General features: G+C 43.3%; 1 protein-coding gene across 3 annotated transcripts in view; it reads right to left on the reverse strand.

The window, feature by feature from the left end:
* Window positions 1–17,000, reverse strand: part of MYRIP (myosin VIIA and Rab interacting protein) — a 215,385-nt gene that overhangs the window by 115,297 nt on the left and 83,088 nt on the right. The gene's annotated exons all lie outside the window — the stretch shown is intronic.

Here is a 17,000-nt window from a genome sequence, read left to right on the forward strand (position 1 = left end):
TCCAATTGTTGATAAGAACCACTTATCAGACTAGAGTAGCACAAAACTCTAAACAGAATTTAAAGGTACCACAAGAGATAAAGTAAGCTATAGCCTGTGGTACCTTTAAATTCTGCAGGAAGAAAGAGTCTCGACATGCTGACTTACTCTTACATTAATGCTGAAGTATCTTGCTGGAGGGGAAAAAAAAAAGGAATACTCTTACTGCATACTTATTCAGGAACTCAAGCAAGATCGTCTATAAGCATCCTCATGAGCCAAGCTGGGAATGCGAAAAAGACTCGCGTTGCTGGCCTATACATCATCTTATTTGCAATTTCTGCCTCAGATTCATAACTCACAATACAAACAGCCCATTTTATGGAAGTCTGACAGGTCAATTCTAAACCTCAAGTCTAAAGGGCAATTAAGGCAGTGCTCTAAAGCATAACATTTTTGAACTTGCATATACATCATATTTAACCATATTCCTGATACACCCCTTTTCTAAATTTAAAACTTTAAACCAATGCATGTTGCTGTTGTTTGCCCCCTGTACAAAGGTTTCTTACACCAGCTGCTCAAACCCAAGTAAATACTCTTTGGAGCTTCAGGTAAATAATCTTTCTTAAAGATTTTTGTCCAGATGGCAAAACTTCACTTGTTTTTCTGCATTTTTACAGAACGTTGAAGGTGAAAAATGTAAGATTATCACGTAAGAGAATGAAGTCTGAACGATGCAAGTCAAACTGGCTTCCTTGTGTAAACTGACAGAACTATCCCACACATTAAATGGGATGGTTAGAGTAGTTCTGTTATCTCCATTACTCCCTCCTACCATGGTATCACATAGATAATCTCTCTAGGGAAAGGAGAGGAAGTGAGCTGTTCCCACATCACTCCTCCATCCACAGCACCCATCCTGCTCCACAGCAATGGAACAATACAGTGCAATGCTGCTGCACAGAGGTCAGGCAGGAACCCCGTATGCCAGGAGAGAAGCTGGTGAAGGTGAGTGCTACATGACAGAAGGAGGATTTCTGGCACAGAGAAGTGTCAGCAGACGAAGATGCTGCAACCTTTGCTTCAGGCTGGAGACCCCAGACAGCAGATGGGGGCAAGATGAGACCTTCAAGATGAGACCCTTCTCCCCACCCAAGATGAGAACAGCTAAGGAGTCAAGGTCAGGAAGAGCAGCGAAAAAAGAGATTTCGTTCTCATGCAGCTCTGTTATCTCCCAGAATTAGTACCACTGATATTTGGTAGTATCAGCCTGCACATTCAACATCAGCACGCCCAATGGCATTTGAACCTTCACTAGGTTTCTCATGAATGACAGTGTGATAAACCACAGAAGCAAAGCCACCTATTAAAGGCACTAAAATAATGCTCACACAATATAAAACCAGGCAGTTTCCTTCACAACAGAGCTAATAAAACCTGATACCTAGAAAAAGCTGAGCACGCACTGAAGCCTTTTCATCAATACAGGCATTAATTACATCTCTCTTCTCTATCTGGCTGCCAACATTCATTACAGTGGTAGAACCTTAATATCATCGAGGCATCTGCCTCGCTGTTAAGTAGGACTAAAACAGGCCAATGATTCGGAAAGTCAATGGGATAGGGTTGGAGAGGCTGGCAGAGAGACAGCACGACAGAAAAAGCCTCATTTCCAGGGGAAACCAGGCAGAACAGAAAAGAAAGCAATGCACATCCCTCTGATGGCTGTAACAAATCAAGGCCCTCACACACCACCTGCCAAAGGCTGTTCTAGTTTCTATAAGGAGTCAAATGGCAAAAGAGACTGTCCATAGGACTTGGTAGCCAAAAGGCTACACTCCACACTCTCACCTTGGAAGTCAAACATGAGTTTCATATGAAGGCAAAGTGCTGCACAACACTAGTAAGCAACTCAATGTGCCTGGTTTGAGGAAAATTATGTAGCCAAAGGGAAAAGTAGGCTCTGGTTTACTCCCATGACTTCAGCTGGATGATTACTGTGAGCAGGATGATTAACATCAGATCCAATCTCAACACACTGAGAGTTTGTAGTGCTGGAATTCAGGAGGTACAAGTTCATGCTCAAAGCATCCTGAGTTTGAAGGTTTTAGACTGTACCTTCAGGATGTTCAAATGGCTTGGTGCAAGAAGATTGTGACAATGCTCTAAGGAGAGGAGAGCAGCCAACAGCACTGATCCTCATTCAGTGAGACTCGCTTCCAAATGGATGACAGCCACTTCCAAGAGGCAAGTTGAACACACAGCCAGCACAAACGCTCCCTTTTCTTCCCCATGCAACACCATTTCCCTCAACAAACACAGATGAGGGAGGTAGGACAGAGAGAAGGAGGAGAATCTGTGTGCACTCGTGCACTTACTGCCGTCAGCATTACTTTCCAAGGAGGGAATGTAATGTATTTAGAAGTACGTATTTATGGGGGGGGTGTGTATATATATATATATATAAAATATGTATGTGCAAATAAAACAAGCAACAGAAAAAAAGACCAAGCACAAAAGATTTCCCTTTTGGGGAAAGGTTGGAAGAGTGGGAAGCACAACTGACACAATTTATTCACATCCCTTAAGTCACAACTGATGGTGCTCAGCTATTAGGATTATGTGTAACATAGCAATAAGGATCTGCAGAGGAGAGAGCTCCTGCTGTTTGACTGAATCTCACATTGTATTTCATTTTCCTTTTCGAGTGGCTGCATTTCAGTTTGCCTCTAAACACAAAAGCAGCAAAGAATACTCCAGAGATACCCAACACGTCTGTCACCAAGATTAATTCTGTCAAAGAACACTGTAGTGAACTGTAAGTTCCAAAATATACACATGCATATTCAGGTTTTTCTAGAGGCTTGTATTAATTAATCTGCAACAGTTTGCATAATGAATATGTAATTACAGTCAATGTTTTGGGTGTCTTCCTGTATGAAGACAGGCTGAGAACATTGGGGCTGTTCAGCCTGGAGAAGAGAAGCTGTGTGGAGACCTCAGAGCAGCTTCCAGTGTCTGAAGGGGGCTACAAGGCTGCTGGAGAGGGACTCTTCATCAGGGACTGTAGTGATAGGACAAGGGGTGATGGGTTCAAACTGAAACAGGGGAAGTTCGGGTTAGATCTAAGGCAGAAGTTCTTCCCTGTGAGGGTGCTGAGGCGCGGGCACAGGGTGCCCAGAGAAGCTGTGGCTGCCCCATCCCTGGCAGTGTTCAAGGCCAGGTTGGACACAGGGGCTTGGAGCAACCTGCTCTAGTGTGAGGTGTCCCTGCCCGTGGCAGGGGGTTGGAACTGGATGATCTTAAGGTCCTTTCCAACCCAAACCATTCCATGATTCGATGATGCATCATGCATTCGTCAGCTACAATGCAGCACACCAAGCTCCGAGACTGTGTAAGAAGTCTCCCTGCCAGGCTCCCCGAAACCTGGTGCTCAGCTCTTTTCTGAGGCAACATCTCCAGCTACCAGCTTGCAGCCAGCTTACACTCGCCTCACACCACTCTCCATTTCATACTGGCACGTATCAGTTTAAAGGCAAAGTCTGGCTGATGAGGCTCCCATTTGCTCTGTTGCTTTCTTGGGTGATGGACAAATATATGTTTTCCTAATGTTCAACCATAGAATCATACAATCACAGACTAGTTTGGGTTGGAAAGGACCTTAAGATCATTCAGTTCCAACCCCCTGCAGGGACACCTCACCCTAGACCATGTTACCTTTTATCTTTCCCAATAAAGAGTAGAAGTCATACCTATTCTAGTTGCCTGCACAGGAAAACAGGGAAATGGAAAGACAATGTTCCTAGGAATTACAAAAGAAATCCCATTTCCTTCACACCACTCTCCTGCTGAACAGGGAAGCAGCACTTTGACCACAAGTTATCAAAGACAGGTAGAAACTTTCTCCTTCAGTACTACAGGCAAGGGCTTCTGTTCCTAGCCCTCTTAATTCAAATTACATCTATGTAATAAAATAAGCTACCTTTTATCCACTTGGCATCGGAGCCTTTCGTCCTTCAAGGAGTAGTGAGCAGGCAGCACACACTGCAAAGTGCTTTTCCCAGGGGAGCAGTGTTCTGCTCAGCCGCGTAACCGGTTGTCTCACTTCTCTGCACCATCTCACCTCTCACGCTAGATTCAGAGCAGTCCATGAAGATCACCAATTTGTCTTAAAACTGGTTTTAATCTTCATTTGACCACTGTTAGGAGCCTTAAAACATTTTATTCCTCCACAGAGACAATGCCCTCAGACACTCTTCAAGCCAGGCACCCTTTATACTCACCTACTCTTTATACTCACCCTTTGTACTTCTACCTACACATACAAACTACTGAGACATTTTGCTTAGCACGAGATCTGGATTTCCACATAGTCTGGGAGCAGGTGAACAAGTTCAGATGTGCCAGTTCCCAGCCTTTAAGAAAAGCCATTTTCACCAGCCACAACTCCTGTTTTTCCACTCCCAGTCAAATCCAAGCCCTGGTCTGTTTGGATGGGAGTTTCCTTGGGATATGGAGGTCAGCTGTAAATATAAGTTCCAGCAATGCCCTCTAAGCTACAATGCTGGAGGACTAAGGGCTTTTCCTATTCAGAGGCTGAAGTGCAGACAGAATTCCTGCCTCTGCTCTCCTTAGACCTACCAGATGCATATCAGAGGCTGGGGTGGGGGTAAAGTTCCTTTAATGTGCAGAACCTGACAGTCTCTTACTCCTTGGCTACTAGCACAATGAGGAGTCACAGGCTGACTGACTGAATTTCTTCTCCCATTCACACGTTTCCAATTTGATGTTCAAAGCCACCAGAATGACTACCAGAAGTGGTTCCCACATCTGCCCTTGTTCCCTCTCTCCTTCTCCCAACACATATCTTTTCCCCCCACTATATTCAGTAAGAACCAAATTCTCCCAGCAGGCACGTGCCACGATGACTATTTACTCTCTAAGGGTTCAGTGTTCATTTCTTTTAGATGCCTCTTCTTCTCAGGCAGTTTATTCTTTTCCATCAGGATGGGCATCTAACACAACTCTAGTCCCAGGCAGTGCTACACCATCACCACACACACCTTTTGTTTCTCTCATGTCTTTGCTAAACTGTCCCTGGTGACACTTTACTTGTTCTCTTAAAGAAGCAGAGCTCAGGATAGTACTATGTCCCTTTACAGCAAATGCTAAGTTAATTCATTATCTGAAAATGATGGCCAAATTTTTCCTAGGCTCCTATCAACGCAGCCACAATTGTGCCTCATGCTATATTTAACACTTAGTATGTGTATTAGTATTCTACACATTATGGGTGCTGTCAAAAAGCCATGGTTGTACGCATACAAATGCACTGCTTGCAAATGGGGAGCCTTCAAGGAACACACATCACCCGAATCTGTGCAGAGGGATATCGCTGCAGCAGCAGTAGCTGACAGTCAGCAGAGAGTGCATCAAAACTGGGGAGGGAAACAAAAAACCAACATCAAAACCAACCAAAAGCAAAGCACAAAGGCTTCAGAGGGAGACAGGAGATGGGACACCTCAGCGTTCAGCACTAAGAGGCTCATAAATAGTTACGAGTAAGTGACTCGTATCAAAAATCAGGGAGATGAGTATTTCACAGTCCAATTACTCCAAGTGCAGTTGCATTCTTCTATCTAAAATCTTACAAGTATCTCCTAAGGGTTTTTTCTCTTCAGATTTTCATTTCTATAAAATTAAATTTCTACAAAATTAGTGGGTATTCCTATCAAATCTAGCTTTAATTTTCTTTCCTTCTCCTTTCAAAAACATGAGCAAACACTGGTGGTGCAGTATATATGATGGGGCACCAGTAGTGTGTGCAGTTCCGGTATTCCCAACATCAGAAGGACATGGATCTGTTGGAGTAAGTCCAGAGGAGGCCACGAGGATGATCAGGGGGCTGGAGCACCTCCCGTATGAAGACAGGCTGAGAACATTGGGGCTGTTCAGCCTGGAGAAGAGAAGCTGCGTGGAGACCTCAGAGCAGCTTCCAGTATCTGAAGGGGGCTACAAGGATGCTGGAGAGGGACTCTTCATCAGGGACTGTAGCGATAGGACAAGGGGTGATGGGTTCAAACTGAAACAGGGCAAGTTCAGGTTGGATCTAAGGCAGAAGTTCTTCCCTGTGAGGGTGCTGAGGCGCTGGCACAGGGTGCCCAGAGAAGCTGTGGCTGCCCCATCCCTGGCAGTGTTCAAGGCCAGGTTGGACACAGGGGCTTGGAGCAACCTGCTCTAGTGTGAGGTGTCCCTGCCTGTGGCAGGGGGTTGGAACTGGATGATCGTAAGGTCCTTTCCAACCCAAACCATTCTATGATTCTATATGCTAACTAATGATCTTGTCCCATTAATTTCTTTACAATTGTTGTCCAAGTCTTGCCCTTTTGTTGCTTAACTCAAAAGGCTACGATGACATCCCACTGCCCTTAAAAATCGATACTAAGGATTCAGCCACTACCGGGCATTCAGACCTGACGCTATGTTCACAACACACACCATGAGGAAATAGTAACAAGGAGTGGACATAGGAAAGGTAAGTTGACTGGTATGCAGCTTCAGTGCCATCAGAGATCCCAGGATTTAGGAGCAAAGTATTTAGGAGCCTAGGATAACTTTCATGTTTACTTAAGGGGAAGTGAGGTACAAGAATAAAACCCTATTTCACTGTTTTATTGAGCAAGCATTTGCAACAACAATGTTGAGACTAAATGAACTCCTTATTACCTTACTGAAATACTTCATCTGCCTCAACTGATGCTCCCTGGAGCTGAATAAATTCACACTAAACACAGATGTATACCTTACCTTTAAAAAACGCAGTTATCCTTCTACAACCTGAGACAGCAGTATGAAAAGATAAAATAAAATCAGTTACCTGCATAAAATCGTATCATAGATTCTGGAGACAATTTCTTTCTAAAAATGAATTAATCCAGCACTGAGGAAACACTGTTATTGTTGTGTTTTGGTTGTTAGGTTTTTGATGCTGTTTTGCTTTAGGGGGTGTGCGTATGTTTTACATTTGCAAACATATCTGATAATAGGAATTGACACTTTTATATTTCTTACTAAATACCATAAAATAAATGTTGTGAAAACCAACTCGTGGTAGTTTTGTGCTAAACACAGTGAACCAGTTAAAGCGCTGACAGAACCAGAAAAAAGTCACCATACTCAGCAGTTACTTTGTCTAAAAACCCCATCTCAGGCACTGCATTTGTTAGAGCACAGATTCAACCAGCACTGAAGTAAATTGTGGTTCACTTGCCCCAGCCCAGTCCCTCACTTGTACCAGGCTCTATCCTAATCTGTGAACAATTTCATGCTCAGGTGAAGCCGTTTCACAAAAGGAATGATTGATGCTGTATTACTCTACAGACCCTATGCTAGTGGCTCTTAAGGGAAGCTTCCTCTCCTGTTGCTGGCACAAGCATTGTCAATCAGTGTCTATCATCAGTTGGAACTGACTGGCATGTCAGAATGTAGATAAAGGAAATAAATAACATACTGGTATTATTTAATTCCTTCTTCTCACTTTGTAAACCCAGAAATTGTCAGAAGGCACTGTATTTAACCCCATTTTCTCTTGTCACTTTGGGTATCACAGGAGCACGGACTGGACTATATTTAACTGGAGGCTTTGAAATCAAGCAGGCAGGTGAGGCAGCGAGGAAGAAGCAGCTCTTGAATTATACAGCAGATATTCAGGGAGCTCTGAGGACAGCAGAAACCTCCACATGAAAGCTGAAATGGTCTTTTCTAAGCAGCAGTGCTGTGAGTACAGACTCCTTTGCCCTCCAGTTCTAATACTGCCACGTGAGAAGAAATCTGAGGTTTAAGACAGTTTTCTCCCCTCACTCTTCTTTCATGTATTCCCTTCTATCTCAGAGACCACTCTGCAGCCAGGCAGGGTGTTCTGAGGTGAAATACCTCCCCAATACTAGGGACAAGCACTTCTGCTGCAGGGGCAGGACCTTCTGGTTAATCCTGGGTTTAACTGATCCATTGAGAAGGGCCAAAAGGTGTGCCACCATGTTGGACATCAATCACAAGTGATGACAAGCTAAAAAGTTTTCCCCCTTTCTCATTACTACATCCACACTGACCATGACAATCTGAGCCTACACACCCAGCCAGTTTTCATTCCCTTTATCCAGCCCTACACTGTAACTACAAAATGGTAAACTTTGATTATCATTTACATCAGCACCTTATGACACCTTCCTCTTAGATTATGAAGATGTACTACTTTACATTATACTACCCTATCAAACTTCCTGACAACCCAGCTAAACATCCTCACAGTTTATCACCTTTCTTACATCCTTTCCCTGATTTCTTCCTTCCCATATTTGATAGTGATTTATAGTTATATAAACACTTGCTACGTTCCCCTCTATCTCATTCCTGCTCAATAAATGTCATTTTGTTCTCCCAGAAGCACATTTCTCACTGCCTGTCTGGTATCTCTCTACAACTAATATGTCAATATTTCTTGCCTCTTTTTTAGCTAATTTTAGTACAACTTTATCTTTCAATGTCCTTTTCCAAATAATTCCCAGAAATCTAAAGAAGTCTATAGAATTGCACTGACTAACTATGTACCACAAAGTTTATTTGACCTGGCAAACTCCACAGTCTAACAGCATTCTGTACCCTACCATCTACTGGGGCTTATCCCACATGTTAAGCAGCCAAAGTGTAGTTCTAAAAGTCTCTCATACATTAGTACTGTATCAGTCAGTCTCTAGTTACCACTTTGAAGCTCAGAATTAGCGCATTTCGTCACTTAATCCTATCGTTTTTCTCCTTATTATAGCAAGTGGAAAAAAAGATAGTTTAACAGAATTAATTCTTAGATGCATCTAATTTTAAAGGGATGAAAACTTAATTCCTGGCCTATCAACAGACTTCCTCCGAGTATTTTGTTGTGTATTCATGGTCAGTAGAGGAAAGCAAAGTATTCCTCAAATGCTGGTACACTTGCAGCATTTACCTGCACTCCCCCCTCCTATTTGTCACACTGTTCCTCTCCCCACACATCTCTCCCTGGAGAATCACACCTTTCTCCTGTCAGGTCCTCACTTTCAGTACAAGGTCACCTGAAGTTAATGACCTTTTTTATCCCTTTTGGTCATACCTGAAGAGCAATAGATATAGAGAAGCATTCTTAAGAATAAAGTATTGTTCAATTCAAACAGACCAAAACCATTTAGTGCTTACGTGCAAGACATTCTTTGTCTCAGTGGTGGCATCTGTGAGTCTCCCTTTCTCAGGAATCCTATTTTATGCCCATACCAACTTGAAAAAAAATTCCTTTAAGAACACAAACACTCCTACAACATGAAGCAGATCTTCTCCCAGTGCTCCCTTCCCAGTGCCATCTGGTTTGACCACAACCCATCGTCTGGCTGGCGTACAGCAGGAGAGTCACTATGTAGGATAAACAGCAGAGCTTGCTGAGGAAGCAGGATTCACAGCCTGGTAAGTCATAGTGTCAAAGGACTCTGTGTGTGGAGTTAGGAAAACCAGCACAAGGACTTTCATCCCACTTTGCATACATACGAGATGAATAACACTTCATACACCACAGCCTGCTGCCTGATGAGGACGGGTTTGAAATACGCCTGTCCTCACCACTGCTCTCCCAGGAGAGTGGCTGCCAATCCAGTACCCAGGTGGGACAGGGACACTGGGAAAGCCATGTCCCCCAGGAGCATGGGAGCACAACACAGACAAATCTGCACTGTGCCTTACCATGCCAACATCCAACAGGTATTTTGTCGCTTCCTGCAACAACAACAGGAGCCCTGATGTACCACCAGAAGCCTTACCAAATGCTCTAGGCCATTGTGGTAACAGGGCGTTGTTCCAGGTGAAATTCCTATGTAATCCTAGGAAGCACACCACTTACTTGGTTTCAGCAGAAATCATAGAACCACAGACAGGTTTGGGTTGGAAAGGACCTTAAAGCTCACCCAGTTCCAACCCCCTGCCATGGGCAGGGACACCTCACACTAGAGCAGGTTGCTCCAAGCCCCTGTGTCCAGCCTGGCCTTGAACACTGCCAGGCATGGGGCAGCCACAGCTTCTCTGGGCACCCTGTGCCAGCGCCTCAGCACCCTCACAGGGAAGAACTTCTGCCTCAGAGCTCATCTCAGTCTCCCCTCTGGCAGGTTAAAGCCATTCCCCTTGTCCTGTCCCTACAGGCCCTTGTCCAAAGCCCCTCTCCAGGTTTCTTGCAGCCCCTTTAGGCACTGGGAGCTGCCCTAAGGTCTACCCTTAATGAGCCTTCTCCAGTGTTCAGTTTCAGACTGAATTCCTTGCAACTGCAACACTTAACTGTACATTCAGCAGGTCTGCGTGTGTGTAGATCCTGAAGTCCACTTCCCTAATCCAGCTCTCCATGCTGCCCGTGCTCCCAACACATAGTAAATATGGTTCTTAGATAACCCACATAGCCTCTGCAATTCAAGCAGCTTAAATACTGCAAGCCCTGAAATTCCAAACACCCAACATATGTGTCAAGAAATAGCAGCTTGATATTTAAGTAAATTTAAGCCTATAAATGATGATTTTCTTAAGTATAGAAATTGTCTGCAGTACCCATATAGGTTTTGTTTGCTTGTTTTAAAGACAAAGACTTACAAGCTTCAAATTACCACACGCTTCTATTATACACAAGGAAGTATTTTGACAGACAAAAGAATCTGTTTTCACAGGATGTGTTTTATATTTAACATGATATGTTACCCTGGTGCCTTTCATCTCAACAACATTAACACGTTCTGGAAGCGGCATCATATTCCTTCTTGCAAACCAGACAGATCTCTGCAAAAGGGTAGGAAAACATTGACAGCTCCTCTACCTCTCCAGCAGACGTGTATTAAAAGGTATTGGCATATGCTATGGATATAGTAACACTAACAAATCTTCACTTAACACTGTTACAATACTTCTGATGTCTCACAGTCCATGTTAACTTCACCCAGAAGCTTTTTATTAAGGGAATGTTTCTGCAAATTTAAGAACATGCTGCTGTTTTAACATATGAAAGAATAGACATTAATGGAATGAAAGGAAATCAGTAGGCAACCACAACAAACATAAACACTAGTAATTTGGAATTTATTTAGAAAATAACGGTCTTTTTTTGTAGCTGTGACTACAAGAGCAGCTATTTAGCTTTACCCAGTGTATGTGTGTGAGCATGCATGCGTACACATAAACTGCATTATTCAATATCCCCTGCAAGGGAATCTCACCCACCTAGTACTCTCCATGCCCCATCCCCATGGAAACAGTCCTAAAGACTGTCCTTGAAAAGGCAATTTAGCTAGAGAAGTGGAAACACAGCCAGGTTACCAGAGCAGTGGGATATTAAGGAACTACTGATAGATTAAAGTCCTCTTGTGCAGATGCTCCTACAGCTCTATGTAGCCCAGTAATTCTTCCTTGACCGTACACCTCACCCAGGACACAAAGGCTAATCACAGTCAGCTTTCCCAAGGCGAGAAAGGATGCAGGGAACATCAGAAACCAGCCTTTTTCATGCCTCTTCTCGGGCCACATGTGCTCTCTGCTTCTGCCTAATTAGGTATCTATCAATTTAACGTACAGCAAGTGTACCTCAGGGGGATGGTTTTGGTGCATGGTAAAAACAACTGAAATAACCCAGAAGCTTTTGAAAAATGGAAATTCACCTACTTCAACAACTAGAATTCAGAACAATGACCAGCTGGTGACTATTTGGAAAAGGCAGGATGGTTTCCAATGTTCTGCATCATTTTTAAAATTAAGTGTTCTGAATTTTTACGATGTCACTTTTTGTTCTGATTTTTGACTAATAAAAGAGTTGGAAATACTATTATTCAGTTCTTCTGTGGATAGTGCCATTCAGATATTCGATGACTTTCTCCTCTTCCCTTCCTCTTGCATCTTCTCTCTTCAAGAGGAGCAGATGGAAGAGATATGGGTCTTGGGCGACACGGTCTAGCAGAAGGTGTCCCTGCCTGTGGCAGGGGGTTGGAACTGGATGAGCTTTAAGGTCCCTTCCAACCCAAACCGGTCTGGGATTCTGCGATTCTGTGTCTCTTGTGGGGAGCTTCTGCACAGTCAGACCCCAGACTCGGTTCATGTACTCTGTGCAGACCCCCTGGCTACATGTGAACTGGCAGAGAACTCAGCACACCACGAGCACATCATAGACAAGTCACAAGCCTTGTGCATGGGCTTTTCAAAGTTGTCCTTGAAATAGCCCATATGGGCAAAGCATACACAGGCTGTAAAACACACTATCAATGACTGAGAAAGCTGTTTCACCTGAAAGATTTCCCCCTTGCAGGAAATATCGAAGCTACAAAGATTGCCTTGATTGCAGTTCAGTTCATTTTCTGACCAGTGCCACCACTATCTGTGTCCAAGAAGTCCTTAAACCATTCTATGTATGTGGTTAAGCTTCCCAGCTCACTTAAATAGCTGAATCTATCTCTAACTTTGCAGAAATACCAACTCGCACCTCAAGGTTTGCGTTCAGGCATGGGAAGTTACAAAGACCAAACACTGTCTTCATCATGTCATCAACTCTACCACCTAAATTTAAGAGAAGAAGTTACATCTCAAAGAAGTTGCTCTACCAAGCTTTCTGCTCTCCCACCTCCCACCCTTATGCAGCTTTTTTTCAGAGCTCTCCTCATTTCTTTTCATTTTCCATTCCATTGATGCTGGAGGAGGTATATTCTGCCAACTGAAAAGCTCCATCAGGGCCACAGGAGGCCTTCAAAAACCAGATTATTATTCACATTCCTCAGTCTTGTTTATCTGCTGAGAGAGGCCAAGAAAGCCAGATACCTGCTAGAAAGGGTTTATAGAAATTCAGAGGCCTGGCCTTCATTAGCGAATCCTGATCTTACAAGTTTTGGAGTAGCATTTGGATGGCAAATCTTACTGGAGTTAAAATAAGGGACCAATACCGGATTTGTAACAGAAGTATGAAGTCAATAGGAATTAAGAAATTAAAAAAGGGCATATTCAGAGCTCTTCTCCCTCTAATACTAGCAAAAGCATCTCTCCAGAAATTTTCACACCCAGAATCAGCAGAAATTCTAACCCTAATCAGTACCAGTTGCTTAAGATGAGAAATGAGCCTAACTTTCCAAGAAACATGAACTTGAGTCTAAACAATCTGGTTTCTCTACTACAGTTACACACACCAAAGGCCAGAGAAACCAAAGAAGCTGAGGCTGCAGGGAACTCCATTTTACATGATGCTCTGTAAACAAGGGAGCAGCTGAATGAAGCATGGTTTTGTCAAGCCCCTAGTTAGGACACAATTAGATTACAGCAACTACTACATCTGTCTTGCATGTAGACATAAGCCATGATGAATCTGTTCTCGTGAGTCTCCTGCTGCAGCACTGTGTGCAGTTCTGGAGTCCTTGACATCAGAAGGACATGGAGCTGATGGAGTAAGTCCAGAGGAGGCCACAAGGACGATCAGGGGCTGGAGCACCTCCTGTATGAAGACAGGCTGAGAACATTGGGGTTGTTCAGCCTGGAGAAGAGAAGCTGTGTGGAGACCTCAGAGCAGCTTCCAGTGTCTGAAGGGGGCTACAAGGATGCTGGAGAGGGACTCTTCATCAGGGACTGTAGCGAGAGGACAAGGGGTGATGGGTTCAAACTGAAACAGGGGAAGTTCAGGTTAGATCTGAGGCAGAAGTTCTTCCCTGTGAGGGTGCTGAGGCGCTGGCACAGGGTGCCCAGAGAAGCTGTGGCTGCCCCATCCCTGGCAGTGTTCAAGGCCAGGTTGGACACAGGGGCTTGGATGTCATGGTCTAGTGTGAGGTGTCCCTGCCCATGGCAGGGGTTTGGAACTGGATGATCTTAAGGTCCCTTCCAACACAAACCATTCCATGATTCTATGACTTGGGGCAAGTGACCTGACATACAGGAAATTAGGCACTGCCTGTGAAACTAGCCCTAATGACCTAGAAACACAGTTGACTGACTTGTTCAAGTCAAGTACTGTACTGCTGCACTCCCTTACTATGAGCACCCACGTCAGCTCATTGAAAAGTATGCCAGATCCCAGAGCTAAAGAGATTCTTGAACACTGCGAGCAGTGAGACATTATCCAGACAAAAAGCATACATGGGGGGAGGGAAGTTTTTAAGCTTGTAAAAGATGTCAAGGAAATAAATTAGAGAGGCCAAAGCTATGAGGTAAACCATGGTCCTTCACCTGGAGTAGCTTGGCTGAACAGTACAACAAACAGATTGATGATATGCATCATACCTGTGCCACAGATGCTGAGAAAAGGAAAACCTCCAGCATCAGTGGGCTTACATACCCACTTTGGCTTTGCCCTACAACACATCACCGCGTTACTGCCATTGTGAAAACGTACCCTTCAGACCCTGTCCTGAGCAAACCGTTGCTCTTGCTGACAAACAAATGCCTTACAATCTGAATACAACTCCAGGAAACATGTGGTAGATGCAGATGTATCCTAGGGGAGCTGAGTGCTTTGGGGCAGCCTTGTGAACAAACAGCAAGCAAACTGCTCTCAGACTAAGCAGGGATACTTGCTTAAAAGAAAGAAAAGAAAGGGATGATGACTGATTGATCTCAGTATTGCCATTCCTGCATGAATCCGAAGGCTCACATGGGACCGATCAGCATCAGTTACACCCAGTAGCTAGAAAATACAGAGACTAAACTCAAGTAACACTCAATAAATAAGTAATCACAGAATTATAGAATGAACCAGGGTGGAAAAGAGCTTTAAGCTCATCCAGTCCAACCATTCCCCAGCACTGCCAAGGCCACCACTAACCCATGGCACTGAGGGCCTCGTCTACACGGGGTGTGAACACTTGCAGGGACGGTGACTCCAGCACTGCCCTGGGGTGGGAATTCCAATTATAGCGATGCTGTAAAAGCAAGCAGGAGTTCAGAGATCTGTTGGCTGTACAGGGTCCAGCTAAACCCCAGAGCACAACCTCATCACTAGGTTTGGTCATCTGCACTCTGTGTTCAGGACGAGTCTTTCAAAATCACATTCTGAATGTTTCCAGTCTGGGTAAGTCTGAAAGAAAAAGCTCACCAAATAAAGCACAAATGCTCAATTCTTACTGGAGTATGATTTTCTTCAGTAATATCAAAAGAACCAATTCTCATTCAAATCCTTGTTATTTACTCATTACCATACCTATATACCAAGATAAATACACACAGGTGTATAGATACACGTGAATATTAAATCATACTTTTTATGCACTGCATATATTAAGCTGGATGATTAAGGTCAGATTTTTGGCTCCTCAGTTACGGGATGTAGAATGACAGGTACTTTAAAGGAGTTTGGGTTTTAGTGACGGCTTAGCCCTTCTTGAAAATCCATCCCTTAGATTTCTTCCTCTCATTCTTCTCCTCAATTTGCATACCTCAAAATTGAGTGATCCAAAAGCATAGATCGAGTAGAGCTTTTTACCCTCTATTGTTAATCAGCAGAATATTAGGTTTTTGTCACACCTCATTACAATGGGTTATATCCAACACACTGTATTTTACCCAGAATATTTGCATCTTGTTTCTATCTTAAAAGCATGTTGCAAATATCCAAGTAGGAGAAAATGTTGTGCTGAAGTAAACAATTGTCTTTAAACTGCCTTTAAACTTCAGAATCTTTTCAAAAGTCTTCCATGACTTCTTCAAAATTCCTAACTATTAAATATTTATTTACAACAGGGTAGAAATCCCCTGACTTATTATTTAATCAGAAGAACATAAAGGGCAGTTTGTAAAAGATCAAAGAAATAGAAATGCAGTCAGCAAAGCAGTAAGCTCCATAATGTGGATAAGCATTTTGAAACATGCATTATACGCCTGTTACATTTGTGTGCATCCAATTCTAACAACCAAAATTCCAACCAAACTCTGAGAGCATGCAAGTGTTTTAGTGAAGGAGGGCTTATCATCTGTTCGGCAGAGCAGAAGTGACTCAGATTTTGCCTTCCTGGTCTACCCTACTTCAAAAAGAAAACAAAAAAAATCAGTAAAAACAAAATAATGGCACTTAAATTTAATTTGAGCCCCAATTCTCACATCTAAGATAGATGGGGCTTTGCCCTTCACTGAAACAAGAGCATAATTCAAGCCATTTAGCATAACCCACAACACTTTGTCATGAAAGCAGGTGAGCTGAGTGGTGTCAGACCATGAAATCATCTACTTCAGTGCCTTAATCTTACACAGTACATGACATACAGCAAGCATAACAGAACCTGCTACTTGGAAGGAAGGAAAGAAGGAAGAGTAATGGTATTTATTTTCCTTAGCAGGCTGGGTATTTCTAAGATGTCTCTGGCTCCTCAGTGCCAATTATCCTGGTATGTACTGTTTTATCAAGCCATTAAAAGTGTATCTTTAAGGGTAATTATATCGTTCAGAAGCTCCAGCTATGCAAGTTCCCTTCAAATCACTGTAAAATACCCTCCAGCTTGGACATATATTCATATTAAAACATACTACTTAGGATTCAGCATTTTACCCACGATACTGTTCTCAAATCATCAACAATTTATACTTGATTAACAACTGCTTTGTGGCTTCTTTTACTTTCCTTCATCGCCCTGCATGTTTTCAGGTCATCAGCTAACAGTATATATGCTCTAACACTGCTAAAAGAAACAAATCCAATACCCAATTCCCTGCACCTTCCCTCCCCCCCAAAAAAACCCACCCCAAACCAACCCTAATTATAACATCATAAAGCGAGTGTCCAAAACGAGCTTCAGCCTTTGTTTCAGCAACAGGTCCAAATCACAGCAAAGACTCAAATCTGCCTTTAAAACCAGATATTTGACTAAATAACCTTTTACTCCCCTATTACTTTGCGTTAGATAAGCTTGCTTTAGCAAGGAGAGGCAGGAGGAGCAGGTTGAATTGCCACTAACAACGGACCTTCCACCAGATCTGATGTGAGGAAGGTTTCACATCAATACATCACCGGTCTC

Source organism: Strigops habroptila, chromosome 1 (assembly GCF_004027225.2).
Source record: "Strigops habroptila isolate Jane chromosome 1, bStrHab1.2.pri, whole genome shotgun sequence".
Classification (NCBI taxonomy): domain Eukaryota; kingdom Metazoa; phylum Chordata; class Aves; order Psittaciformes; family Psittacidae; genus Strigops; species Strigops habroptila.